General features: G+C 39.0%; 1 protein-coding gene and 1 long non-coding RNA gene across 4 annotated transcripts in view; one reads left to right on the top strand and one right to left on the bottom strand.

Annotated features, from left to right (window-relative positions):
- The window catches only part of LOC102151844, a 63798-nt gene extending 48853 nt beyond the window's left edge, over positions 1 to 14945 (top strand). The window contains exon 4 of one of the 2 annotated variants that reach the window (XR_005374840.1): positions 13080 to 14945. This is a non-coding gene — a long non-coding RNA (uncharacterized LOC102151844). Of the gene's footprint in view, positions 1 to 3318; positions 3589 to 13079 lie in introns of those variants that run through there. The other variant, XR_005374839.1, reaches the window with a different exon arrangement.
- FHIT (fragile histidine triad diadenosine triphosphatase) overlaps positions 1 to 24001 on the bottom strand; it is a 1445250-nt gene that overhangs the window by 619899 nt on the left and 801350 nt on the right. The gene's annotated exons all lie outside the window — the stretch shown is intronic.

The raw sequence follows: 24001 nt of genomic DNA, 5'->3' as shown, positions 1-24001 counted from the left end.
GTTAGAGCTTGTAAGGCTTTTGGGATTCTGGAAGAAGCAAGGAGACTTTAAGAGTAGCAGTGGTGTATGGTAGTAAAACAAAGGAGAGACAGAGGGTAAATGATTTCATTTCTATTATAAAAGAATTCTCCCTTTGTTCTTTTTGAAGAAAAAAATTAAAGATTTTTTAATGTTTTTTCATTATTTTGGATGTCAGATTTATTTGTCTTTAAACATAACTCCATCCTTAAGTAGATGGACTTGCATTTTGTATGTTTGCAGTAAGATTGAGTAGTGATACTATCATATCACTTAAAACAGACATGCATGGAATAGGAGTAATACCATCCTGCAAACACAACAGCTCAAGTTTAATCCAGGTTATTTCCATATACTGGAGCATCCCTCTGCCAGGACTTTTTTCCCCTTTTCCTAAGTTTTCATAGAGTCACTGCCTGCTCAGGTATTATATCTAAGCTTAAAAATCTGTTCTGCGGAGGGATCCTCCCAGAACCTATAGCCATAATGCTGTCCAACATAACTCTCCACAGTAATGGAAGTGTTTCAGATCTGTTATTGTCCAACAGGGTCGCCTTATGTGACCACTGAGTATTTGAAATGTGACGGTATGACTGAAGGAGGGAACTTCAAATTTTATTTTATTTTAATTTAATTAAATAAAGTAAAATTTTGTTTTGAAATAAAAAATATAAATTGGAAATAGCCATATGTGGCTAGTGGTTACCATACAAAATCACAGCAGGACAAAGTCTCCAGTCTTGTGCTTCATTAGTATTGGGTCTCCTTTGCAGCACTTGGTGGCATTTGCAGTTAGATAGTGTTTATGATCATTTGTCTAATGACCATCTTCTCCACTAAACTATCAAAACTGCCTTGATCCCACTATGATAGTTCATGCCTGAAACACACTGGCAACTCAAAGAGCTGTTGACTGAGTGACTTACTTTTTAAATAAAACCTTTCATTATTGTAATCATATAATATCAGATGTTAATCTGTTGGATATGTGAGTACCAAAGGTTGATGTAAGAAACTTGGAACACTAGCTGTTTACAAGGTGAGAACTTTCTGATAAAGTCCATAAAGTGGTACCAAAAATTATCAAAAACTGTGGGAAATGTGTTTGCTTCAGATTTTTCCTAAACACACACATACACACAAGACACACACACACAAACACAGCTGCCTTCAGAAAAGTCTTCTATTTTGCTCTAAAATCTGTTCTGGCTGTGAAAACGATGGCACTCCTCTGCAAAAGAAAAAAATTCAATGCAAAACAAATTCACAACTTAGCTCAGGATGTCGGATAAAGTTGACTCCAAGAAGCTGTCCTCCCTAGTTTAAATGAACACTTTATCTTTAGTCATGGTAGCTAATTTTCTTAAATCGTTTGAAATATGTTAACTTCTCCAGACACAAATGCTCAATAGTTATTCTTTGTCAATGCTGAAAATGAAAGAAAATTATATTAGCATAATACAGTAAATGCAGATATTTTAAATATGGAGACCATTATTCTAAAATCCATCGTATCAACCCACAAAATCTCAGTATAAAGAGTGATGGAAAAGCATGCAGCTATGATTTGTGTCAGTGTTCTTCTTCCAGTGTGTACCTACATTTTCAGAAGGCCTACAAGGGAAAGGTTACAACCAAGACCATCAGGGCACCTGTGGCACTTTCACATCTCTGCTCAAAATAGGTATAGACATTTAAATTAATCATTTGGAGGTTGAAATACTAAGAAATTTCTGCCAAGTCCTATTATCATTGAGCAATAATTTAAGCAGGGAAGTTATTTGTCAAAAAGCACAGAACACCCTACACAGATTTAACATGTCAAACTAAAATGATCAAATTATTTTACTATTAAGGTAATTTCAAGATGGGTATGACATTTGGCTTTTTTGTCTTCTAAAAAATGAAAAATATCTTTGGATATCTTCAGCAATGTCTGACCTTCAGAGTCACTGACTATGCAAGTAATGTGGAGATCATGGTCATTGTTATAAGAATCTGAACCTCAAAGCCCAGACCAGGAAGTTCATTTCATTATCACAAAAATAACTTGAAGGTAGATTCAGCATAGATTCATAAAAATAAAGCACCAACAGGAAGGAGAATATTACATATTGAAAGCACTACAAATCAAGTAAGTGCTATATATCCCCAATCCTTGGAGAATTGCAAATGTGCCCTGGCTAAAACTGGTCTTGCAGAGTTTGACTTTTGTCTGGTTCTACAATGACATAGAATCCATTTAATCCCACAGCAGTGAAAATGAGAGCATGCTTTGGCTATAGGGTGAACTGTTAAAGGTTAATTGAGTTTTAGATACTTACCCCTAATTGTTTAAGATTTTATCCTAATATCAATTTCTACATTAATGCACAGGCTCCCTAAGACCATAGGGAATATATTTCATTTTAAAATTAAATGTGTCCTTCTGCTCAAAAAGAAAAGCATTTTTCCCAGATAATTCTTACAATCAGAATCCAACTTCCTAGATGAAATAGGTCAAATTAATCAAAATTCCTCTAAAATGTCACTTTAAGTAAATGAATAACTAAAAGAGTTACCTAGTTAATTCAAACACTGTGGATATCAATGTAGAAAATTTGGGACACTAATTAAATATGAAAATACAGAACATGTCATTTATCTCAGGGAACTGTATTTTCATAACACTAACACTTCAACTTAAATTAATGTCAACACTTCAACTATTTTCCTTCCATAACTAGAAAACTGAGTACTGCTGGTTGGACAAGAGTTAGATTAACATGCTATTTATTCTAGCATTCAGAGCAGCTCATCAATAAAAAAAGAATTACCATAAGTATTTTTAAGTTACTAGAGCATGATTATGTATAATCGGACAATATCTTTAAAGATACGCCTATTTGTTGTCACAATAAACCATCTGGTAAGCTTCAGAGAGCCATTTTTGAGAGGTAGAGAATGGGCCCAGCTTTCAGAACACCTGGTTGAGGAAACTCTTAATTTACAAAACAAATGAAATTAAAGGAGATTGATTTGTATTGCAAAAGAATCCCCAGTATGGGGAAAAGAAACACCTACCCCTCAAATCCCTTTACCAATAGCATTTCTAGGCCTTTGTGTATTTGGATTTACAATACTCTATCTTATTTAATGTATAACCTTTAAGATACACAACAGCAGCAGCATCAATAACAGTACCTATAATTTATGAAGCAATTTTTGTGGTCTACACATGATGCTGAATCTATGTATTTATTATCTTCTTATGTCTCATAGCACCCCTAAGAGTTCAGTTCTCTTCTTTTCCTTTTTTAGGGAGAATGCTGTGACTCAGGGTAACTTCTCAAGACTTTGCAACTTCCTTGGAAAAAGAGAATAAAAGGAAAAAAAAATTTTTTTTTTTTTTTTTTTTTTTGGAAAAAATTTTTTTTTTAATTTTCAAAAGGCTTTTAGAGGAGTACTATGGAGAGATGTGCCTCGGTGGCTCAGTCATTAAGCGTCGAACTCTCGATTTTGGCTCAGGTCACGATCTCAGGGTCACAGAATGGAGCCCTGTATTGGGTTCCCTACTCAGCAGGGAGTCTGCTTGAGATTCTCTCTCCCACTCTCCTTCAGCCTCTCCCCCTGCTTGCTCACTCTCTCTCTTTTAAATAAATAAATCTTAAAAAAAAAAGAGGAGTGCTACTGTGACTATCTTCAAGGCTTCCATACATGTCAAAGCTTAATTCTCTTGCTATGTAAATATTTTCCACTTTTTCAGACACATTAGAAAAACAAGTCAAATGTCAGTTATTATCACTACCAGTATGGGCCTTTTGACCTGATAAGACAGATATGGATGGAGGTTTCTTAGGTAATTTTGTTCAATGTGTGTTATCCACCACAGAACAGAGGACTGGCAATGTCTTGGTCCAAGCTTTATAAACTCCAAAGCATTTATAAGCTTGAGTCACTTTCCAGGGCCACCAGGCCAGCAAGTTGGCAATTGCCTATCAAAAGAGCCATCACACAGAATGGTTCCTGGTTTTTACTGTCATAACCAAGGATCTAGCATCTTCTGAAACTCCATGATTTATCATATAACAAAATAGTTCATGGAGAACACCTTGCTATTTCAGGTCATACATAAATGACTCTATACTACCCGACACTTTGGTCCCTGTGACTGGTCCCAAAAGTGGTTCTTCAGTTTAGCAGAGGTATGCTAAATGCTTAGCAGGTAATATGAAGGAAAAAAAAAATGGTATACACAGAACAACAAAAACCCAAGATCTATTCCAATGTATAGACATAATTTCACAGAATAGTTGAGAGCAGGTTTCAAGATATTTGTTTGCAGTGACTCCCCATCTCCAGTATCAGAGATATCTCTGTTTAACATTAGGCCTCTAGAAATCAGACTTCAACAATCATAACTCACTAGGATTGCTTACACATACGACCATTCTTTTGGCTCTGTCCAGGTGACTACACTAAGGATTTGAGGCTGTGATAATTGTGGTAAGTGCCGTTACTGTCAGTATGGTCTATTTGGAAGAACCAGAGTGACCATAATCTCAGGTCCGAAATAGTACCTCAGTAAATGTTTCTCAAAGGCAAGAGCTGTGTTGTCCAACATCATACCTGGTAGCTACAGTGGTTATTGACATTTAATTAAGTAAATTTTTAAAATTTAATTAAATAATGAAATGCATATTTGCATTCCATAGTCAACTCACCATATTTCAAGTTTTCAATGGCCACATTTCATTAGCTACCATATGAGGCAGCACAAATACAGTTTGGCTCTGGCCTAGAGTAACAATTCCCAACTTGTAACCTTGACCAGGGTTTAAATCAAGACCAGCCTTTGGATTTGGGCTCATATACCAACACTGGTCAATTTGAACCAGCATCTTGGAAGAGTAAAAAAAAATGCAGCGTAATAGTGAAGTCTCTCTGGGACATAGAAATGAGGACTGGTAGCTCCATATGCCAAGTACACTTCCTAAGACCTTCAATTAGCATCAATATCTGGGATCCCTGGGTGGCGCAGCAGTTTGGCGCCTGCCTTTGGCCCAGGGCGCGATCCTGGAGACCCGGGATCGAATCCCACGTCGGGCTCCCGGTGCATGGAGCCTGCTTCTCCCTCTGCCTATGTCTCTGCCTGTCTCTCTCTCTCTCTCTCTCTCTCTGTGTGTGTGTGTGTGTGTGTGTGTGACTATCATAAATAAATAAAATTAAAAAAAAAATTAGCATCAATATCAATAACCCACTGCCAAGTATCTAAAGCCAACAGGCACCACATCTTGGAAATAACCCATGTCTTTCAATATGCCATTTCAGAAAAGGCATGAGAGGAGTCACTCCCCCCAGGCACTCAGAGTTAAATAAGTCTTTGACATCTTCTCTGTTCACAATCTAGATCCTAGTCCCAAACAGACCAGTCTTATTAGTAAAGTCAGAAAATACAAATTGGTGATACAGATAATAGCAATGCAATTTTTAAAATGTCTATTTACCTTCATGAAAACCTTATCCTCTGAGTATCATTTCTTTCTCTCTCTCTCTTTTGTTAAGTAAACAATTGAGTCACTGTTAATGGCTTCAATCTAGAGTCCATACTCTTCCCTGATGGAACTCAATCTAATCAGAGATGTTCCCTTCACTTAGAAATCATTTTTGGATACTCTGACTCCAACAGGCCTTTGGTAAACCAAACAGAACTGTGTACAACATTTCAAATGCAGCATCTGGTCTAGTCTAAATTTCTAAATGACAGGCACATCAAGCAAGCACAACATGCATTTGGAATTAGGCAGAGAATGAAAAATCAGGCCTCTAGCTATCATTAGCAATCATCTTCCCTGGACTCTGCCTCTACTCCCTGCTACACCACCTTTACCTTCCACAGACCTCTTGCTGATATCATGATTAGCTTGTCAAATCAAATTCAGCAGTGCACAGGCATCTATAGTGACATTTCTCATTTTGCATTTTCATTCACTAGGAAGAAATGGACTCTACTTAGTAGGTAGATTATCCATTATCTACTGCAATTCTAAACCATTTGAGTTGCATTACTAAAATGAACTGGCACTGAAAACAGAGGAATAAGAATGCATACTGATAGAAAAGTAAGTAGGAACAAGGGATCTCTTTTTGTGCTTACTTTCCAGTAAATTTCCTAGAGCTTCAACAAGGACAAAGTGATGCAGTTTATTTCGGCTACAACCACTGAGTGAGATTTCAGCCTTTAACAATCTTAATGACCTGCCAGTCATCGCTATGATTGATAATAAAAGAGAAAGCACTGAAAATTCGAATTAGCTATTCATGTCCCTCATCTCTAAAGCAGTGTTTCTCCACCCAAGGACAATCTTGCCCCTCTCCCATCCCTTGGGGTATTTGGTAATGTCTCTTATTACTTTCAGTTTTCACAATTGGGGGTGAAGATGCTACTGGCATCTAATGGAATCAGGTTAGAGATGATCTAAACGTCCTACAATACACAGGGCAGTCCCCTCACAACAAAGAATTACCTAGCCCCAAATGTCGGTAATTCTGACTTTAAAAATCATAACCTAAAGCTATGTATGATCACTACCACTTACTTGATTATTCAAAGACTTACAATCTGCATGGATATGAGCTGCTTAAAATATAATAATAAATAATAATAAAATGTCTTCTGTCCATTCACAGAATTCAAGCTTAAACAAAGGCACAATTAATGTGTAGAGTGTGAAGAGGTACATCTATTAGTAAAAATAATATTATTCAACATAGGCTATTTTGTTATTTGTTCAATCCTTATTCATTTTATCTCCTGGACTAATAGAGTAATTTTCTTTTTAATCTACCTTCAGCATTTAAATATTGTTGGATCAAGTTCTCACTGTCAAAAAGACATTAATTATAAAAAAGTAGAATGTGACCATCTTTATAATGCTAAGTATTTTCTGGAAAACCCTTATGTCAAAATTGCCTAATAATTCTGAAGATAGTTTTTTTTCCTTTCAATTCTATAGGTACTATTATTTAATAATAACTTTCATACTTCTAAAAGATAGAATTTACAACAGAAATCATAGCACAAAGTGGAATTAAGTGGCATTAAGTTGTTCCTTATCTTTGAGAAAGTTGAACTAAGGGTTTGGGATACGCAAGGGCATGGTAATGCATGTTTCTTTCCCATGTACTACAGAAAAGTAAAAGTAAACACACAGTAGTTAGCCTGTAATAGCTTATCAGTGTCCCTGTCTTGCTTTGTCACTTGATTACCATGTACTGCTCATTCATGGGCATACACATAGGCACACAGGATGAGAGTCAATATTTCTCAGTGTTGGGATCCCTGGGTGGCACAGCGGTTTGGCGCCTGCCTTTGGCCCAGGGCGCGATCCTGAAGACCCGGGATCGAATCCCACGTCGGGCTCCCTACATGGAGCCTGCTTCTCCCTCTGCCTGTGTCTCTGCCTCTCTCTCTCTATCATAAATAAAAATTTAAAAAATATATATATATTTCTCAGTGTTTTCTACAGGTAGATTATAAAACCTGAAAAAAATGCTGTGTCCACCTGTTATAACTATCTTTTCCTTTAGTCTTTGTTAACATTATTAATAAAAGAAAATGCCAAGTATCACGTCTTCAATTGCAAAAGAAAACACATGTACTTTAAAAGTAGGTCTCAAACCTTCTTAGCAATAGTTGAATACAATAATTTAAAGTACTACTGAGAAAATAAGTGATGGCATACAAATATTGTTACCTCCAACAACTCACTTTGCCTCTGAATTTTCAAGTCAATTATTTCATAAAAGACTTGCCTTGATTGAATAAATAGAAATGTTCCAAAATAGTTACTATCTGGCACAGAAGTTGTGGTGTATTTGACATGATATTTTTATCTTGAAAATATGAATTAAATGTTCCAGAAGGAATCTCAAGCTTCCCATTTGGGAAAGAAGAAAGGACCAATATTTGATGCTTACATGCTGATACTGTAGTGGGAAATATCAAAATGTGCAAGGATGAAGCAGTCTTTCACTTACATAGAAACTGTCAAGGGCTAGCTCCATGTTGAACCATTATAGAACATAATTATAAAACCTAAAAATAAAAACCACGACTTTGAGCCATGGTAAGCCCTCAGCACACTCAACAAATACATGATTGTTTAAATATGGAACAAACTTGCTGTTTAAATGTGGGGGGAAGTACACACATGCTTTAAGATAAACACTGTTTGAGGGATCCCTGGGTGGCACAGCGGTTTGGCGCCTGCCTTTGGCCCAGGGCGCGATCCTGGAGATCCGGGATCGAATCCCACGTCAGGCTCCCAGTGCATGGAGCCTGCTTCTCCCTCTGCCTGTGTCTCTGCCTCTCTCTCTCTCACTGTGTCCCTATCATGAATAAATAAAAATTAAAAAAAAAAAAACTTAAAAGATAAACACTGAGAGATGAACAAAGCTAGCAGGTATTTATAGGATAGTAAAAAAAAAAAAAAAAAAAAAAAATCATTTAAATGAAAACCTATTGCCAGAAGTCTAATTTTGCGCAATGTCACCCTCCTTCTACCCTACACAGCTTTTAAATATGTTCATCTTGCTCTAATTGCTCAGTCAGTAATGGACAGAGCCTTCTAAACAAAAACCTATTATTGTACGAAAGAAAAATGAACAGGTAAGTTGCTAACATAACAGACCCTTGGTACAATTTTAAACAGGCATGCAAAATAACATTTGCTATATGCCCACCACCTTGCCTAGCCCTGGTATCTGACACTGGGCTCTACTTCACAATTTAGGATACAACAGAAGTAAGAAACATCTACTCTGGTATATTAAAAATACAAGGCAGCAGTAAGTTTTGTGACTACCAGGTGGAGAAGTATCCACTGTGGATGAAGCTTTCAAGTCCTCAATAACTTTGGACGTCTTAAATCAATCATCCACAAAATATAGCTTATATAGCTTTGTGTATTCAATTCTTAAGTGTAATAAAGATATACCATCAGACACAGTAAGTAAAAAGGATCTCATGTGAAAGCTTCATTTTATGATAATTTATGACCATAGAGATAAAAATGCAGAAGGAAAAAAAACTCTCAACAGTCACATGAATGATTATATGTAACATATTAGTGAGTTATCCTAAGAGTATATATAATAGAATTCTTACCAGTTAAATATTCATATAATATGGTACTACTTTTAGGAGCTCAACCTTGTGGGCTGCCTGGATGGCTCAGTTGGTCGAGTGTCCAACACTTGGTTTCAGCTCAGGTCATGATCTCAGGGTCATGAGATCGAGGCCTGCATCCAGCTCCACTCAGCGGGGAATCTGTTGGAGATTGTTGCTCTCCTTCTCCCTCTACCCCCACCCCTAATGACCATTCTCTCTCTCTCCAAAATAAATAAATCTTAAAAAAGAGAAAAAAAGAGGTCAAAATTGCATTTATTCAGTGCCCTAGGGAATCTGCCAGAAGTTGGGAGGAATATCCTTAGGTGAAATAACAAAATATTAAGTAACCCTTCAGTGGTAACTACATAGCAGGCAATGCTCTGAGTGCTAGATACAAACTAACTCTGCCATGTGTTAATTATGAGGAACTGAGGCAAGAAGCAGAGTAACATGGCCAGAGGCACATAGAGAGCAAGTGGCACAGCCAGGATTCAAGCCCTGGCAGTGTAGCTCCAGATACCATGTTCACTGGTCTCCTCTGGCTCCAGGAAATTCCCTCCTTCCTCACCTTCTCATCACCTCCCTACTGTTCCTTTGTCTGATTACCATCCAATAGCCATACTCTGAAACCAGAGATCCACAACCACCAGGTGTGAGCTGTGTATTTGTTAGCAATCACCTTTCTGGCATTCAAGGACTAAAGAGACCATGAAACAATTTAGCAATAATGATAGGGCAAGGACTATAAGAGAGCAACATTACCCTTCAGTGTCTGTAAAAGCACTCATGTGGGGCACCTGGGTGGCTCTGTCAGTTGGGCATCTGACTCTTGATTTTGGCTTGGGTTGTAATCTTGGAGTCATGGGATCAGACCTCACATCAAGCTTCCTGCTCAGCATGGAATCTGATTGAGTATCTCTCTCCCTCTGCCCTTCCCTCTGCTCATGCTTTCTCTCTCTCTCATTTTCTAAGTAAATAAATAACATCTTCAAAAAAACCATGATTATTATACCCATCACTCGTTTCTCTTTCTGCGCTCTGTCATTGTTTCTATAGAACCCCATTGACTGCCTTGCTAGCTCTCTCATATACCCACAAAAGAAGGTTTGCATGTGTTCTGGTAAAGAGCAATGTTCCTTCAAGCTGGCATGACCTCACACTCCACTTCTTGATTCTTCTCTAAGCAGTTTCTTCTGTACACATGGGTGAAAACCCAAGCCTAAAAGCCAGTACCCTAACCTACAAAAGAATAGCACCCAATAGACCAAGCAGCCCACATTTTCATTAACGAAGGGCCTACTGTGTGAACCATGCAATAAATGGCACCTGCTGAGTCTTTTACATGCACCAACAGCTCTTTATTTTTTTTTAATTTTTATTTATTTATAATAGTTACACAGAGAGAGAGAGAGAGGCAGAGACACAGGCAGAGGGAGAAGCAGGCTCCATGCACTGGGAGCCCGGCATGGGATTCGATCCCGGGTCTCCAGGATCGTGCCCTGGGTCAAAGGCAGGTGCCAAACCGCTGCGCCACCCAGGGATCCCCCAACAGCTCTTTAAAGCAGAACCACCTCCATTCTATCCATGAGAACACTGAAGATTCATAGAGAACAAACGATGTGTTCAAGATCTCATGGCTAGTTAGGATTGAAGGCAGAATTCTAACTAGGTCTGTTCTAGAAAGTCTATACTTGGTAATATTGTTTGCACAAGGGTATCTTATATATTCTTCAATTCTTCTTCCATTAATCTGCATTCTCCCTAGGAGCAGGGACTATGTTTTGTTCACCCCCATCTCCATTATATTTCCTAAGAAAGGAGCACACAGAACTCCTCAAACTACTCAAAATATATGAGAGGACAATTCCTAGCGCCCAGTAGGCACCTAAGGGCTTACAGAATAAATGGATACATACAGATTAGGATAAGAAGTCTTAAAAATACTCCATTTAACCTAATTTGAAGGCATTTTGATGCAATAATAGCCCTGGATTCCCAGTTTTCTCTCACCTTCCTGTCTCTGACCTCCCCCATCCTCATCTCTTATTTCTCCACCTTCATCTTTTGTCTGTGTCCATCTCTCTCACACATCATCAGTGTCACCACCTGTCACTGCAGCTACTGCATCCATTAACACACCATATGCATGGTCAACAATCTCATGTGAAATATCCCTAATCACATCTGAGATCAAACCTGAAATAAGCACACTAATGGTATTGACATGACAAAGAACTCCACCTCAGTTAGCTTTCTGCACAAGACAAGCCTCCTAAGCTAAGGAGTCTCAACACTGACACCTGGATCTCAAAAACAAGTGTAACTCTCAATCTCTCCCACAGGTATTACTGTGGTCTCAGTGTGTGCCCACAAAATTCCCATCTGTACCCTCAGACTCTCATGGTGTTAGAAAGTGAAGCATTTGGCAGGTGATTAGGCCATGAGAGGGGAGACCCATGAAAGAGATGAATGCTCTTATAAACGAGATCTTGCAGAGATCTTCCCTAGCCCCTCTTGCCATGTGAAGATACCATGAGAAGTTTGCAATCCAGAAGATGGCCTTTATCTAGCCATGTTGCCACCTTGATTTCAGACTAGAAGTCTGATGTTCCAGAAGTCTCTGGAAACTGTGAGAAATCAATTATTGTTGTTTATGAGCTACTTAATCTGCAATATTTTGTTATAGTGGTCCAGACTAAGGCATGCATGCACCCACAAGTAATGACTTCCCTTTGGCCTAGTATTGACATTGTCATGCAGTAAGACATTCCTCCCCACGTGCCAACTCTTGTGCTCCAAGTTCTTCATGTATCCTTTCCTGGAAAACCCCAATTTCAAGGTATAGAGACTATACCGACAGCTACATTTGACAGAAGAGGACCAAGACACAGAGGGGCTCAGTAACTTACTTTACCATCACAAAGTTACTACGGGGAAAATATTCTTTCCTAGAACCCACATCGTCTTAACACAGACTCTTACCTTCCCTGCAGTACCGCTCTGGCTGTGTTCTGTGATCTTGGTGTTATTTGCATGGCAAATTTTCTAAGAATTACCCTAATTTCTCTTGCACCAGAATAGTATGTCCCCCATGAAGGCACTCAATTTAGTAATTCATTTGCATTCACTAATTGGTGTTCTAAACACATGGTTAGCAAAGTGTGGTCTCTAGACCAGCAACATTAGCACCACTTGGGAGCATGTCAGAAATGCTCAACCTCAGGCCCTATCCTAGACCAACTGCATCCCAAACTCTGCGGCTGGGGCCCAACTGCCTGGGATCTTATTAAGCCTTCGAAGTAATTCTGATCTATGTTAAAGTTTGAGAATGGCTGATATTTACTGAAAGTTTTAGGTAATGTTCTCTCTGAAGACTCATGGTCAAAATGAAGATAGAAACTGCATCGTGAGGCATCTTGCTTCAGTAAAATCCAGAGGCACATTCTGTCTATAATTCTTCATACTGTCATCTGTCCTCACATATCAGCTTTCTGCTCATAATTTCCAAATTGCAACCACCTAACAGCTTCTAAAATGAGTGTCTGGCCTGGCAGATTTTAAAATGCTAGGAGAGTAAATATCTTTGTTTCTGGATTGGACTTGTCCGATGCAGGTGACCAAATCACTCCACATCTGAGAGCAAATTAATTACCCCTTAACATAAGTATATTTTCATGCCAAGTATGGTCTATAATGAGGTCTTTACCATGCAACCATACTTCAAGCAATCATTCACTGAAGTAACCATATTTTAATTACTGGCACTTCTTTCATTATGTATTCTCTATATACAATACACCTGTCAGAAAAACATTTCTTGTTTGACGGATTGTCAGCTCCTTTTTTCCTTGAGTCCTATGTTGTCCACCACCACTACCCACTGACATTTTTTTTTTTTTCTGTTAACTAGAGTCAAGCACTGCACAAGTTCTTGGGGATTTGGAGCCAAATTGGATGGTTGACCAGCCCTAATGGTTGGCAGAGACTTTTATCTGCTCCTCTGAGATCACTGTTCACACGTTCTCACAGTATATCTGTCTGCTGCAATTAGGGTGCTGCAAAGCTGTTGTTGATAAAGTGACATTTGCTCTAAGCATTGTCACTTTGAAGAATACCCACGAAGGAAAATGAAAATCGATGTAATTACAAGTCATCAACTGCAAATTTCATTCACTTACTTGCTTCAAAACTGCCAAATGAAAATAATTTCAGTTTACCTTAATAACAATATATGGATAGTCAGTTTTTTTGAAAAGCTTATTTTCAATCTGCATTTCTAATATTAAAAAGAGGAAAAGCACTCAGTCCAATTTTCTCTAGTTAGAGAATCCTAACTTTTCACAAAACACTTGCAATTAAGTGGTTGCCTAATAATTTACTACAATAAGTATTGAAATGTGTGTTTTAAGCCAAATGCTTTTTTAACTTTTGACTACTGTCTTACCTGAATAGTTATATTTTTAAATTCTAATAACTTTTGTGAAGAAGGTGGCACCCAAATAAGGTATCATGTATGATCAATGCAGTACAATGAATACATTGATCACATGACATTTATTATCTTTCTAAAATTTTCTGTACTCATTATTGTGGGAAAATATATAACAAAAGAAACAACTGAAGGTCAGTTTCCTCCAAACAACTTTGGAAACTCTGAGCAAATAGAAAGATAATTCCATCTAGCAGACAGTAAGAGTAACTGTTAATTAATAAATGTGGACAATATACTCCTCAGCACAAGTCAAAACCTGGTGGCTGCCTCTAAACAAATTTTGTTTGCCCCCTGATAATCTTTTTTCATTTATTTTCCAGTGTTAAACATTTATGAGATTGCATTTCAATATTTAATTTATATATCTTTGAAAAACCTAGGCCACCTGGCAACATGGGCTGTTAACCCCTACATCAATGATGGGCTAACCTCACTCTGTAATATCCTGAGGGGGCTCCTGTGGGCCTCTGAGTTAGCATCTGTTTTGTGTTCTGTCGTAGTTAAAGGAAAGTCCTCTCATTACCAGCCTAGAGTCATCAATGTAGATATCAAAAGGAGGTGGGACATGGGGTAAACTTTGAAGAATGGACAGGAAAGAAAATGGGGATGAGGGATTGGGGGTCTCTGAGGTTATAGTAGTGGTGTAGGCAAAGCTTCAGGAGTGAAGGTGGGGGACAGATGTATAAGTCAAGAGCAATAGTAAATGGAAAGTTCTGACTGGGAGAGAGGTATAGGAATGGGGCATATTGTGAGAAAGCCCAGAAAGAACTGACTGCAGAGTAACTGAAGAGAGCCTTGAATGCCAACTCAAGGAGCTTCTGGGACATTATCCAAGAAACAGCTCTTAGCTTGTTTGAAAAACTAATCAACCCACTCCACATGTAATTTCACCATATTCATATGCCCACTTAAGCTTGGGTAACTGCACTATTACTACTATGGTAATCTGGCAGCAGTGGTGCCCAAACTGAAGAGGACTGGCATCGGAAGCAGAGAGCAATTGGCAAGGAAGGGGAAAAGCAAAGGAAGCTGTGGAGGGTCATTATGTATACAAGCACCTGAGTCACACCGGCTGGGTTCCAAGACTAAGTACCAAGACTTTCTGCAGGTCTTTTAACATCTTTGAGCCCGAATTTTCTCAGCTCTGAGGAGGAAATAGTACTTGTGTCAGAAAACTATGCTAAGGATTTAATAAAGCAATACATGTTATATATGCTTGGAAGAGTTTTAGGCACAAAGTAAGAGCTTAATAAACATTAACCATACCACTATCATCATCATCATCATCATCATCACTTAAACTGTACTGAGTCCTGAAGGGGGTGTCTCAGATTTCCATTTCTATCTCTGGTGGCCCCAGACATAGAGATGGAAGTAAAGAGGTTATGAGAACATATAGGACTCAGTTATTCCAGAAATGTGGGAAGGTGGCCTACTCCCAAGTATTCAAAGATCACTGCATGAACCTGAAGGTGGGTGATACTTTAAGACAATAGAGATGGGAAAGGTCAAAAATAGAATCTGCTCCTTGGAGGAGTCACATGTAAAGTGTGAGTAGCACAGAGGGGCAGAACTATTCAGAAAGCAGTGTAAAAGGCAGAATTCAAAAGGAAGGTCTGAGCCACGATGCCATTTGAAAAACAGCTAATAACGTTTGAATTAAGTTCTACCAAGTAAAGGAATTAGGAGCATAGATAAGCCACATCATCAAGAGCATCATCATGAGAAAACATCTACTATGTGCCACATACTGTTTATCCCCTTAAGTCCTCAGCATAACTACCTCCCTATTTGATAGATGAAGACAGTGAGGCTTAGAGAGGTAAAAATCCTTGCTCAGAAGCACCCAGCTTTAGATAGCATGGATTAAGAGTAGAATCCAGAGTCCTCACTCTTAATCCTTTGCTGCATTCCTTCCCATAAAAAGAAAGAGAAATCTGTTTGTTTTTATAAGCAAAGAGAAAGAAATAAAAGATACCAAAAGGCAGAAGTGAATGAGTCATGCCTCTAAAGAAGAGAAAGGTAATGGGTTTATGAGCTGGGCAGAGGGCCATCACAAGGCTGAATTGGGCTCGGAACACAGAGAAAAGCATTTAAAAATTAAGAAGGATTGGGGCACCTGGGAGGTTCAGTTGGTAAGCATCTGACTCTTGATTTCAGCTCAGGCCATGATCTCAGGGTTGTGAAATTGAGCCCTGCCTGGGGAAGGAGAGAGAGAGAGAGAGAGAGAGATTCTCTCTTTCCCTCTCCCTTTGCCCCGCCCCCAGCCACTTGTGCAGGTATGGTTCATGCACCTGCTTCCTTGCTCTCTCACTCTCTCTCTCTCTCTCTCTCTCTCTCACACTCACACACACACACACACACACACACACACTAAAATCTTTTAAACAAATTAAGAGGGATTGAGGAGGGGGCTAAAAGACTAAAATAAATACGTTTGATAAGTTGAATATCTGGTGAGAGCAAGTGGTCCCAAGATCAAATGCATTTCAGTTAGAAAGTAGAACAAGTAGGAGGATTTCATTGCTTCATTTCACCAAAGAAATGAGAACCAGAATTCTGATTTCAAATTCAATTACAAGAGAATTTTGGAATTATCTGTTGTGCTTTTGTCCAGCTTGGGTGGAGTTATTATTTTTTTGCTTGAGAGGCTGCCAGAACTTACAATGACACTGACTTCAAAGATATACATTTGGTGGTAGTAAATAACATCTACTCCAGGACTGCTGCAACCACACTATACCACAACCACACCACAACCACATCACATCCCACCACACCCCAGAGCATGGCACCACAGCCCACAACAGCTAACCCACAGAACAGCTAAAACAAGGAGCTTACTCCCCAGCAGGTACCATACTAACTAGGCCAGTATCCCATTTCATTTAATATTCAGAACTATTCCCCATGTGATTGGTCCCAACATCAGCTACAATCACAAGTGATGACCTAAGGTTCAGTCCATAATTGTCAAGTGGCCATGCCAATTTAATCTTTAAAACCAAGCCTGTCTACCGCTTCCTACACTTTGACTTTCTTCTTGCTATCTGGGTAAATCCCTTAGAATTTGAAACATCTATTTATTCTCTGAGAAAGTTAAGCATTTAGGTGTTCAGACAGCATATATAGTTTATGATACTCTCATACAAGGATCTAGAGAAAGGTGCTATCTGATGTGCAGGAAGCAGTTAAAGTACTACATCTTTAGTACAAAAGTTTGGCAAAGTTTGGGAGGGAGGGACAAGAAGGAAAAACCGAAAAAAAAAAAAAAAACCCACAATGAAGAGTCTTTGTATGCTTTGAAGAAGATGGTGCTAGAAAAAAAAAAAATTCAATCCTAAGCAGGGTGAAATGATCATTACTGCCAAGGACATTTTTGATTAGGAAGCAAACAAAAGATTAAATTATAAGTGCTAAGTGAAAGAAAAGAGACAAAAGTTACATTTATATGAGTATACACTTGTATACATACTGCAAGTCCATTTACATGAAATAACTAGAATAGGATAAATTCATAGAGATGAAATGCAGATTAACCATTAGTAAGGGCTGGGATCATAGGACAGAAAGTGCTTAACAGGTAAGGGGTTTACTTTGGGATGATGGAAATGTTTTGAAACCAGGAGTTGGAGGTGCACACAGTGAATGTACTAAATGCAACTGCACTGTTCACTCCAAAATGGTTAATGGTTCATTAATTTCATCTCAAATTATTTTTAAAATGAAAAAAATAAATTTTAGGATCTAGATCAACAAAAGGATCTTCTACTTTTTCCCCCAGAATAAAAAGGAAAATCACTAAGAAAGATTAAAACATTATTCTTTTTTTTAAGATTTTATTTATTTACTCATGAGACTCCGAGAGAGAGGCAGAGACACAGGCAGAGGGAGAAGCAGACTCCCCGTAGGGAGCCTGATTTGGAACTTGATCCCAGGACTCTGGGATCATGATCTGAGCTGAAGGCAGATGCTCAAACACTGAGCCACCCAGTCATCCAAAAAAACATTATTATTCTTATGTTGGGTTTAATTTGGGAAGGGGGAGATTTTGTTTCTCTCTCTCTCTCTAGAGAAAGAGATTTTACCCCACAAAAATCACATATGAAAATGTACCTCAACAACAGTGAAACTTCTTCTCTATGTGTTATAGTCACTACAGTATAAAACGAAGAAAATGAGCCACATTGATAAACAAATTTCCTGACTATGAAGATAGTTCTCTCTCCCGTCAAAGTGTTCAAGATTAACTTCGATCCCAGAAGGGAAAACTAACTTTTAAATTAATTTAGAAGCAGAGCTTAGAGCTATTTGTGTTAGTTGAGGTTCTCTAATCAGCAGACCTTGTGTCAAGATTAGACATGCAAGAGATGTATTGTGGGGGAGCATGGGGTGTAGAGGGAAGGACGAGTAGCAGGCAGAAAGAGCTAGCTGCCTGACTGTGACATGTGTCTGACTCCTCTCAAGGACGGGGCAGAAGGTAATTTTGGGTGGGAAGAGTCTTGGGCTCCAGGGCAATTCCATGAATAGTTGGGCCAGGTCCAGAAGGAGGCTTTGAGCCAATCTTTCAATGAAAGAAGCACACACCTCACAGGTATAGGTCTGTACTACTAGCCCACTTGCCTTTGTTCATTGGCTACAGGAAGTGTACCCTCAGCATGACACCATGGTGGGTCCAGAGAGACAGTGACTATGTTCTTTAGTCAATTTTGCTCCTGCAACAAAAGACCTGAATGGCACATTTTCACTGAGCCATGCAGACATATTTTCAAAGTCCTCACTATATGTATTTGGCAGGAAGTTAGAGCTCTAACTCCCTTAATAGTGAGGAACAGCAAGTGTTGTTCATTGAAATCTGCAAACAATACCCAACTTTATTTTAAGTTAAAGTTTCTGTAACCTCTCCCCCCTAAATCTAAGAGGTATATTGCTAGGAAGGGAGGAGAAAGGAAACTCATAATAATGACATTGCAAGTGTTCACTCGAAGCAAAGTCCAGCCAGCAAAGAAACTAACCAAATGAGCAAGTCAATACCAAGGCTACAATCTACAAATGGCAAGTCAGACTCTGCACATCAAGTGTGACAATTAATTAACGTTAATTGGAAATGTTAGAAAGAAATACAGATTTTTGTCTGTTTAACCATATGGGGAACAGGGTCACTCACATAAGTATTCACATAAGTGTTAACACTTCCCCCTCCCATGAGTAATAAACCTGTTGTTTTAGAGTAATGTGGGCATTTTATAACACATAACTGCAAACTTTATATTTACCATTTTTGTCTAAAATCTAGAGAGATACTTAGTAAACTATATATTTGACACGTTAAAAATTTGAAGGCTACTATGTGATCCAATAAATCAAATTACATGGGAGGAGTAAGGTACATGGAATCAATCTATGTGATTTCATTAAAATCAAATAAAAACATTATTTATATACCACAGCAGTGGAAACAAAGTCTGTTTTTGGAAAAAGCAATAAAGTCCAGTTGTGTTATAAGAAAAGGTTGTAAAAATAAAATAATATGAATAATAAAAGCATTTGTATATGTATACACATCTGTGTCCTGTTGTCATTTCCATTAATCTATGATTACTAAACTTATGTACTTCTGCAAATACAGAAGGTATTTCATTCAAATTGCAGAAAATGTTTCCTCTCATTGCAGTACCTGGGTAATTTAAGAGTTTTTGAGTACAATTTCTCTAATTTATTTTTCACGATGGGATTTTCCCCCAGTTCTAAAGTGAGTATACCATATTCTCCCATACTTAACCCTCAGGATGGAGGAAGTGGTATCCTCCAATATTTTGTGAAGGCAGACTAATTTCCCCTAAAGTTAAACTCAACAAGACAGATATTGAGAATATTGGCTTCCTATAGTGTTTGTGGTCTCCCAGGATGACCACCAAGGGAAGGCCAGGCTGCTAACTGCAATCGGATCATTTATCTCTGCCTCACACTCCAGTCTGAGCTGGTTTCATGTGGGATCTGGAGGACAGGATCACAGATTTCATCACAGGCAGCGTAGCAGGCACATACACAATGGAGCAATCAAAAAGGTGAGCAGGTGACTATTCCCTTTCAGAGGATAAATTACCTTTTCCTGGGAAATGATTATTGGCTGACAATGAGGTGATAATTTACTTCTCTCCAGCCTATAATAAACAAAAATACAAAGTAGGACACCATTTGCAATAACTATGCGGGTGATTATAATCACCTCTTAGCCTTGAAACCAGTCCCTATCTCATCAGCTATGATACATAAATATTGTTTTAGATTTTCATGTCTTCTAAAAGAAAAGCTTTTGTGTGCTCCTATATCATCAGTTATTATACATAATTTTTTTTTTCTTTTTAGATTTCCATGCCTTCTGAAAGAAAAGCTTTTGTGTGTCTCAGCTTGGCCAGCTGTCCCTAATGACCCCTATTACCAAACTTTACACACTTTGAGATTTCTTTTGAAGTGAACCTTGTTTCCTAATTCAGCATATGCTCTTGCTTCCCACCCTCAGGAAGGAGTCTGAGGCAGGCAATTCTCTTATGGAAAGAGGACAGAAAAGGTATGTTATGTAAGTCAGCAATGACTGAACGGATTGTCTTTAGAAGGACGGCAGCATTCCAGATGGAGCCATCAATATTCCTTAGATAAGACCGCTTCTTTCTATGGGTCTTTTGATTATCGAGGGGCCTAATCTGAAGTACAGGTGGTGACAAAAAGCATATCAGTGATTGGAATACACAGCACAGGAATTCATGAGCTGTCTCTAGGTGCTATATAAGGCAGGGGATGGGAGGGGACAGTGCTACTTGAGGACCTGGAGAAGAGAGGACATGGAAGCCACACTGGAATGGAAGCTTCTGACAGTAGCCTGGCGGTAGGAAGGAAAGAGGCTGAGGAGAAGCTCTACCTAGGAGGGTGGCCAACCTTGTGCTAGAGACTGCATTGGAAGTGGATCCCTGCTTTGTCATAGAATTACCTTCTGTGATGTCCACACAGCCAGACAAAGTCTGTTACAATCACTCAGGGTTAGTAGTACTCTGGAGATCAGAGGAGTAAGCAGAAGAGGTTAGCTGGTCCTCAGAGGTGAGAGGCTGAGCCTCCAGCATGCACACACAAGCAGGAAGTCAGAGCAAGAGATGGCAAAAGATCATAGCACCTCTCAAATGTTTGGAAGCACTGGGGAGAGGAAGATAGTCTTCCCGCAGTGAGTAGGACTATGTCCTTTCCTTTGGAACAGTTACATAGAGGAGCTCGAAAGACCAAAGAACTTAAGGGCCATCAGCTCTCAATGAGAAGTGTTTGCTAGTCTAAATTACGTATCTCTAAAATGGAAACTGAATTAGCTGTCAACATTTAAAAATCAAACTTCTTTTTTTCTAGATACATGGCTTCTTTGGTAAAAAATGAGACAATCTGAAAATGTCAGGCTTGAATTCCCAGGCACTGCATAGCAACTGATGCTTTCAGAGAGAGCGAGGGTTACAGAGTTCTAAGCAGACATGACCCCGCCCCCCAATTTTCCACCACCCAGACTAGTTCACTCATTTATATGCCCTGCCCGTGTCTCATTTATATGCTTCCTGAAGTCGCATCACGGAGAGCACGAGAGACCTGAGTTCATCGCCTACCCCCATCTCTGTATCAGGTCCAAGCTCTTTCCCTGGGGAGATGCTAATCATACTCTATTCCACAACTCTCACGTGAATCCACTTCCAACCAGCTATGAAGATGAATAAAGAGAATGTGGACCACCACCCAGTGGGGACCAAAGGACTGGTTTGGACCTTGATTCTGCACACAGACCAGAAAAGTATATGGGACCTAAGCTCACCTTCCTTACTTTGATGACCAGTATACACCATCCCTTTGCTAATGGCAGGAGATGGCTTAATAAATAACAGATTGGTCCATAAAACAACAGCAACAACAACAACAAAAAAAAAAACAGTTGCACAAACCCTGATAGTACAGGATCTGAGGGCTCTACCCATTACAAATGACATGTTCTATGCATTTGCAATGGTTGTTTTTGCCTTGCCCTTAGGAGCAGCTCAGTGTAATTGTGGTGAATTCCTTGGTTCTGTACTACAAGGTGAAAGGCAAGTTAATCTGCTGACATACATAGGATCTTTCTATTGCTTTATATTAATGAATGGCATGTGTACTGCTTATTCTCCATTTGTCCTCAGATCTTTTCTCTGCGCTTCCTGTCCTATGTCCCAGCAAGTTATTTTCTATGTATCTGCCAGACTCATTTCTCCTCTGACTTCTGGTAGGTTTGGCCAATGAGAATCATGAGCAAAAGAGTGGTGGCTGTGAAGTGAGAGAAAATGGAGTACTTACTCCCTCTAATTCTTATCACGCTCCTTATAATCTCCATCGAGCCCTCTTGGATAGGATCAGCTCTTGTGGGGCTCTCCTAACTATTTGCCCATCCAGGCATAGAGGTGATACAGGCTTCCTTCCACTGCTATTCCCTCGAGCTTCTCCAAACTTTTACTTCCCTCCACCCTGTTCATACCATATAAACAGTCCCTTTACTAAATTCCCCTTCCATTCAACCCTAGATTGTGCCATCTGTTTCCTGCTGGCACTTGATAGATCAGATATGAACATTCCAAATATGGGCACAGAAGTAGATGAGCAGAAAAAAACAAAAGGAGGTAGAGAAAAAAAAAAAGAGAAGATTTCAAATGAATCTGAAAAAAATTGCACTAGGGCAATCTTACAGTTAGGTCTTTACAAGGCTTACTTGCCTTAATCATTCACTTAAATGGTTGAGTGTTCTGGGTCATTTCTTCTCTGAAGCCTTTCATTTCATGTGTAATTAAAAACACGCCAGTCTGTAATGATGGCAGCCTTCAAAATGGTCAGTCTGTCACTTTTCACATCTCTAACGCAAAACACAAGTGCCTGCCTGATTACTAAAAGTCTTATTAAGGGGCCATTGTTTTCCCCTTTCTCCCAACTCCTCCCATCTCCTGATCTTTATTATCTTGCATTCTACTTAAAGAAAGGTCTAAACGAAAAAAAGATAATACCATAGACACCCACATCAGACTGTATTCATAACTGAGGTAAAGTGCATCTGATCTTGTCACTCAGCTTTTGTTTCCCTGTCTAAATCTAAGAATAACCTGAAGTCAGTTGCAAAACAGGGAAGAAGTTTTTCCGAAGAGCATGTGGGTGGCAGGAGTTAGCCATGAGGGAAACTTCAGTGTCAGGAGTCTGGTTGGATTTCACTGTGGCTGCCACTTGATTTTACTAACGTTGTTGGTCATGATATTTAATGTTATTAATTTTAGGTATAGCTATTATCTTTTGTAAAGCTAATCAGATCTGGCAGATAGTGTCCTTTAAAGAGGACACTAATTCTAAAAACTGCTGAGTTTCTCTGTTGGCTGAGATAAAGAAAAATAATCTTTATTTTTACCAGTGATTAATTCTATTCATTTTTTAAAAACCTATTACTGCAACATTATGCACCAGGTTTTTCCACAGACACCTGTTTTCAAATTATCTGAATTTCAGAGAAGTCTGGTGGTGGCTTAGAAAATACAATATTTTACCCATAATAAAGGAGCATTAGCAGTGAGGGCTAGAAGTAGTTCAAAAATGGAACAGATCAGCTTTTTAGATCCTGGAGAGTGGAGAGTATCAGTCTCGGTATCTTCATGGATGGACACAGAACCTAGCACAAGGTAATGCTCAATTAATGTTTATTGAATGAAAAGAATGTTTTGGGGGCCAACTATTTTGGCAGACTTCACTCACTCTTAGTCCAACACTTAGAACAAGTATCTATTCTCAAGGACCACCTTTTTGCAGCAATGCTCATGCCCAGAACAAAATTCTTATTCAGTAGAGAGATCTCCAGTACCATAGAAAGGTTTTGACTGGTTCTCCACGTTAGCATACAAAGCCTACATTGTAGCCTACAGAGAGGATAATGGGAGTCAACAGTCCCAGTGTTTCTCAAGTGGCACTCATTTCCTCTGAAAATAAAAGCACAGGGATAAAAAGAAAAAGTAACAACCAGTGTGAGCAGCAGAATTGCAATGACAGAGTCAGGCAAAGAAAGAAGCAATTAGGTTTGTCTCCATGCACCTTCATGCTGGCTAGGGGGCACCAGACTGGCTCAGTCAGTAGAGCATGTGACTTTTGATCTCACGGTCATGAGTTCAAGCCCCACATTGGGTATGGAGCCTACTTAATTTAAAAAAAAAAAAGTAACTGTTCCATAAGAATGCTGGTTGGGGGCGCCTGGCTGGCTTCCTGAGTAGAGCATGAGGCTCTTGATTTTGGGGTCATGAGTTTGAGCCCCATGT

Source organism: Canis lupus, chromosome 20 (assembly GCF_011100685.1).
Source record: "Canis lupus familiaris isolate Mischka breed German Shepherd chromosome 20, alternate assembly UU_Cfam_GSD_1.0, whole genome shotgun sequence".
In the NCBI taxonomy this organism is placed as follows: domain Eukaryota; kingdom Metazoa; phylum Chordata; class Mammalia; order Carnivora; family Canidae; genus Canis; species Canis lupus.
The sequence above is the reverse complement of the archived record's forward strand: the minus strand, read 5'-3'. Positions and strand labels throughout refer to the sequence as shown.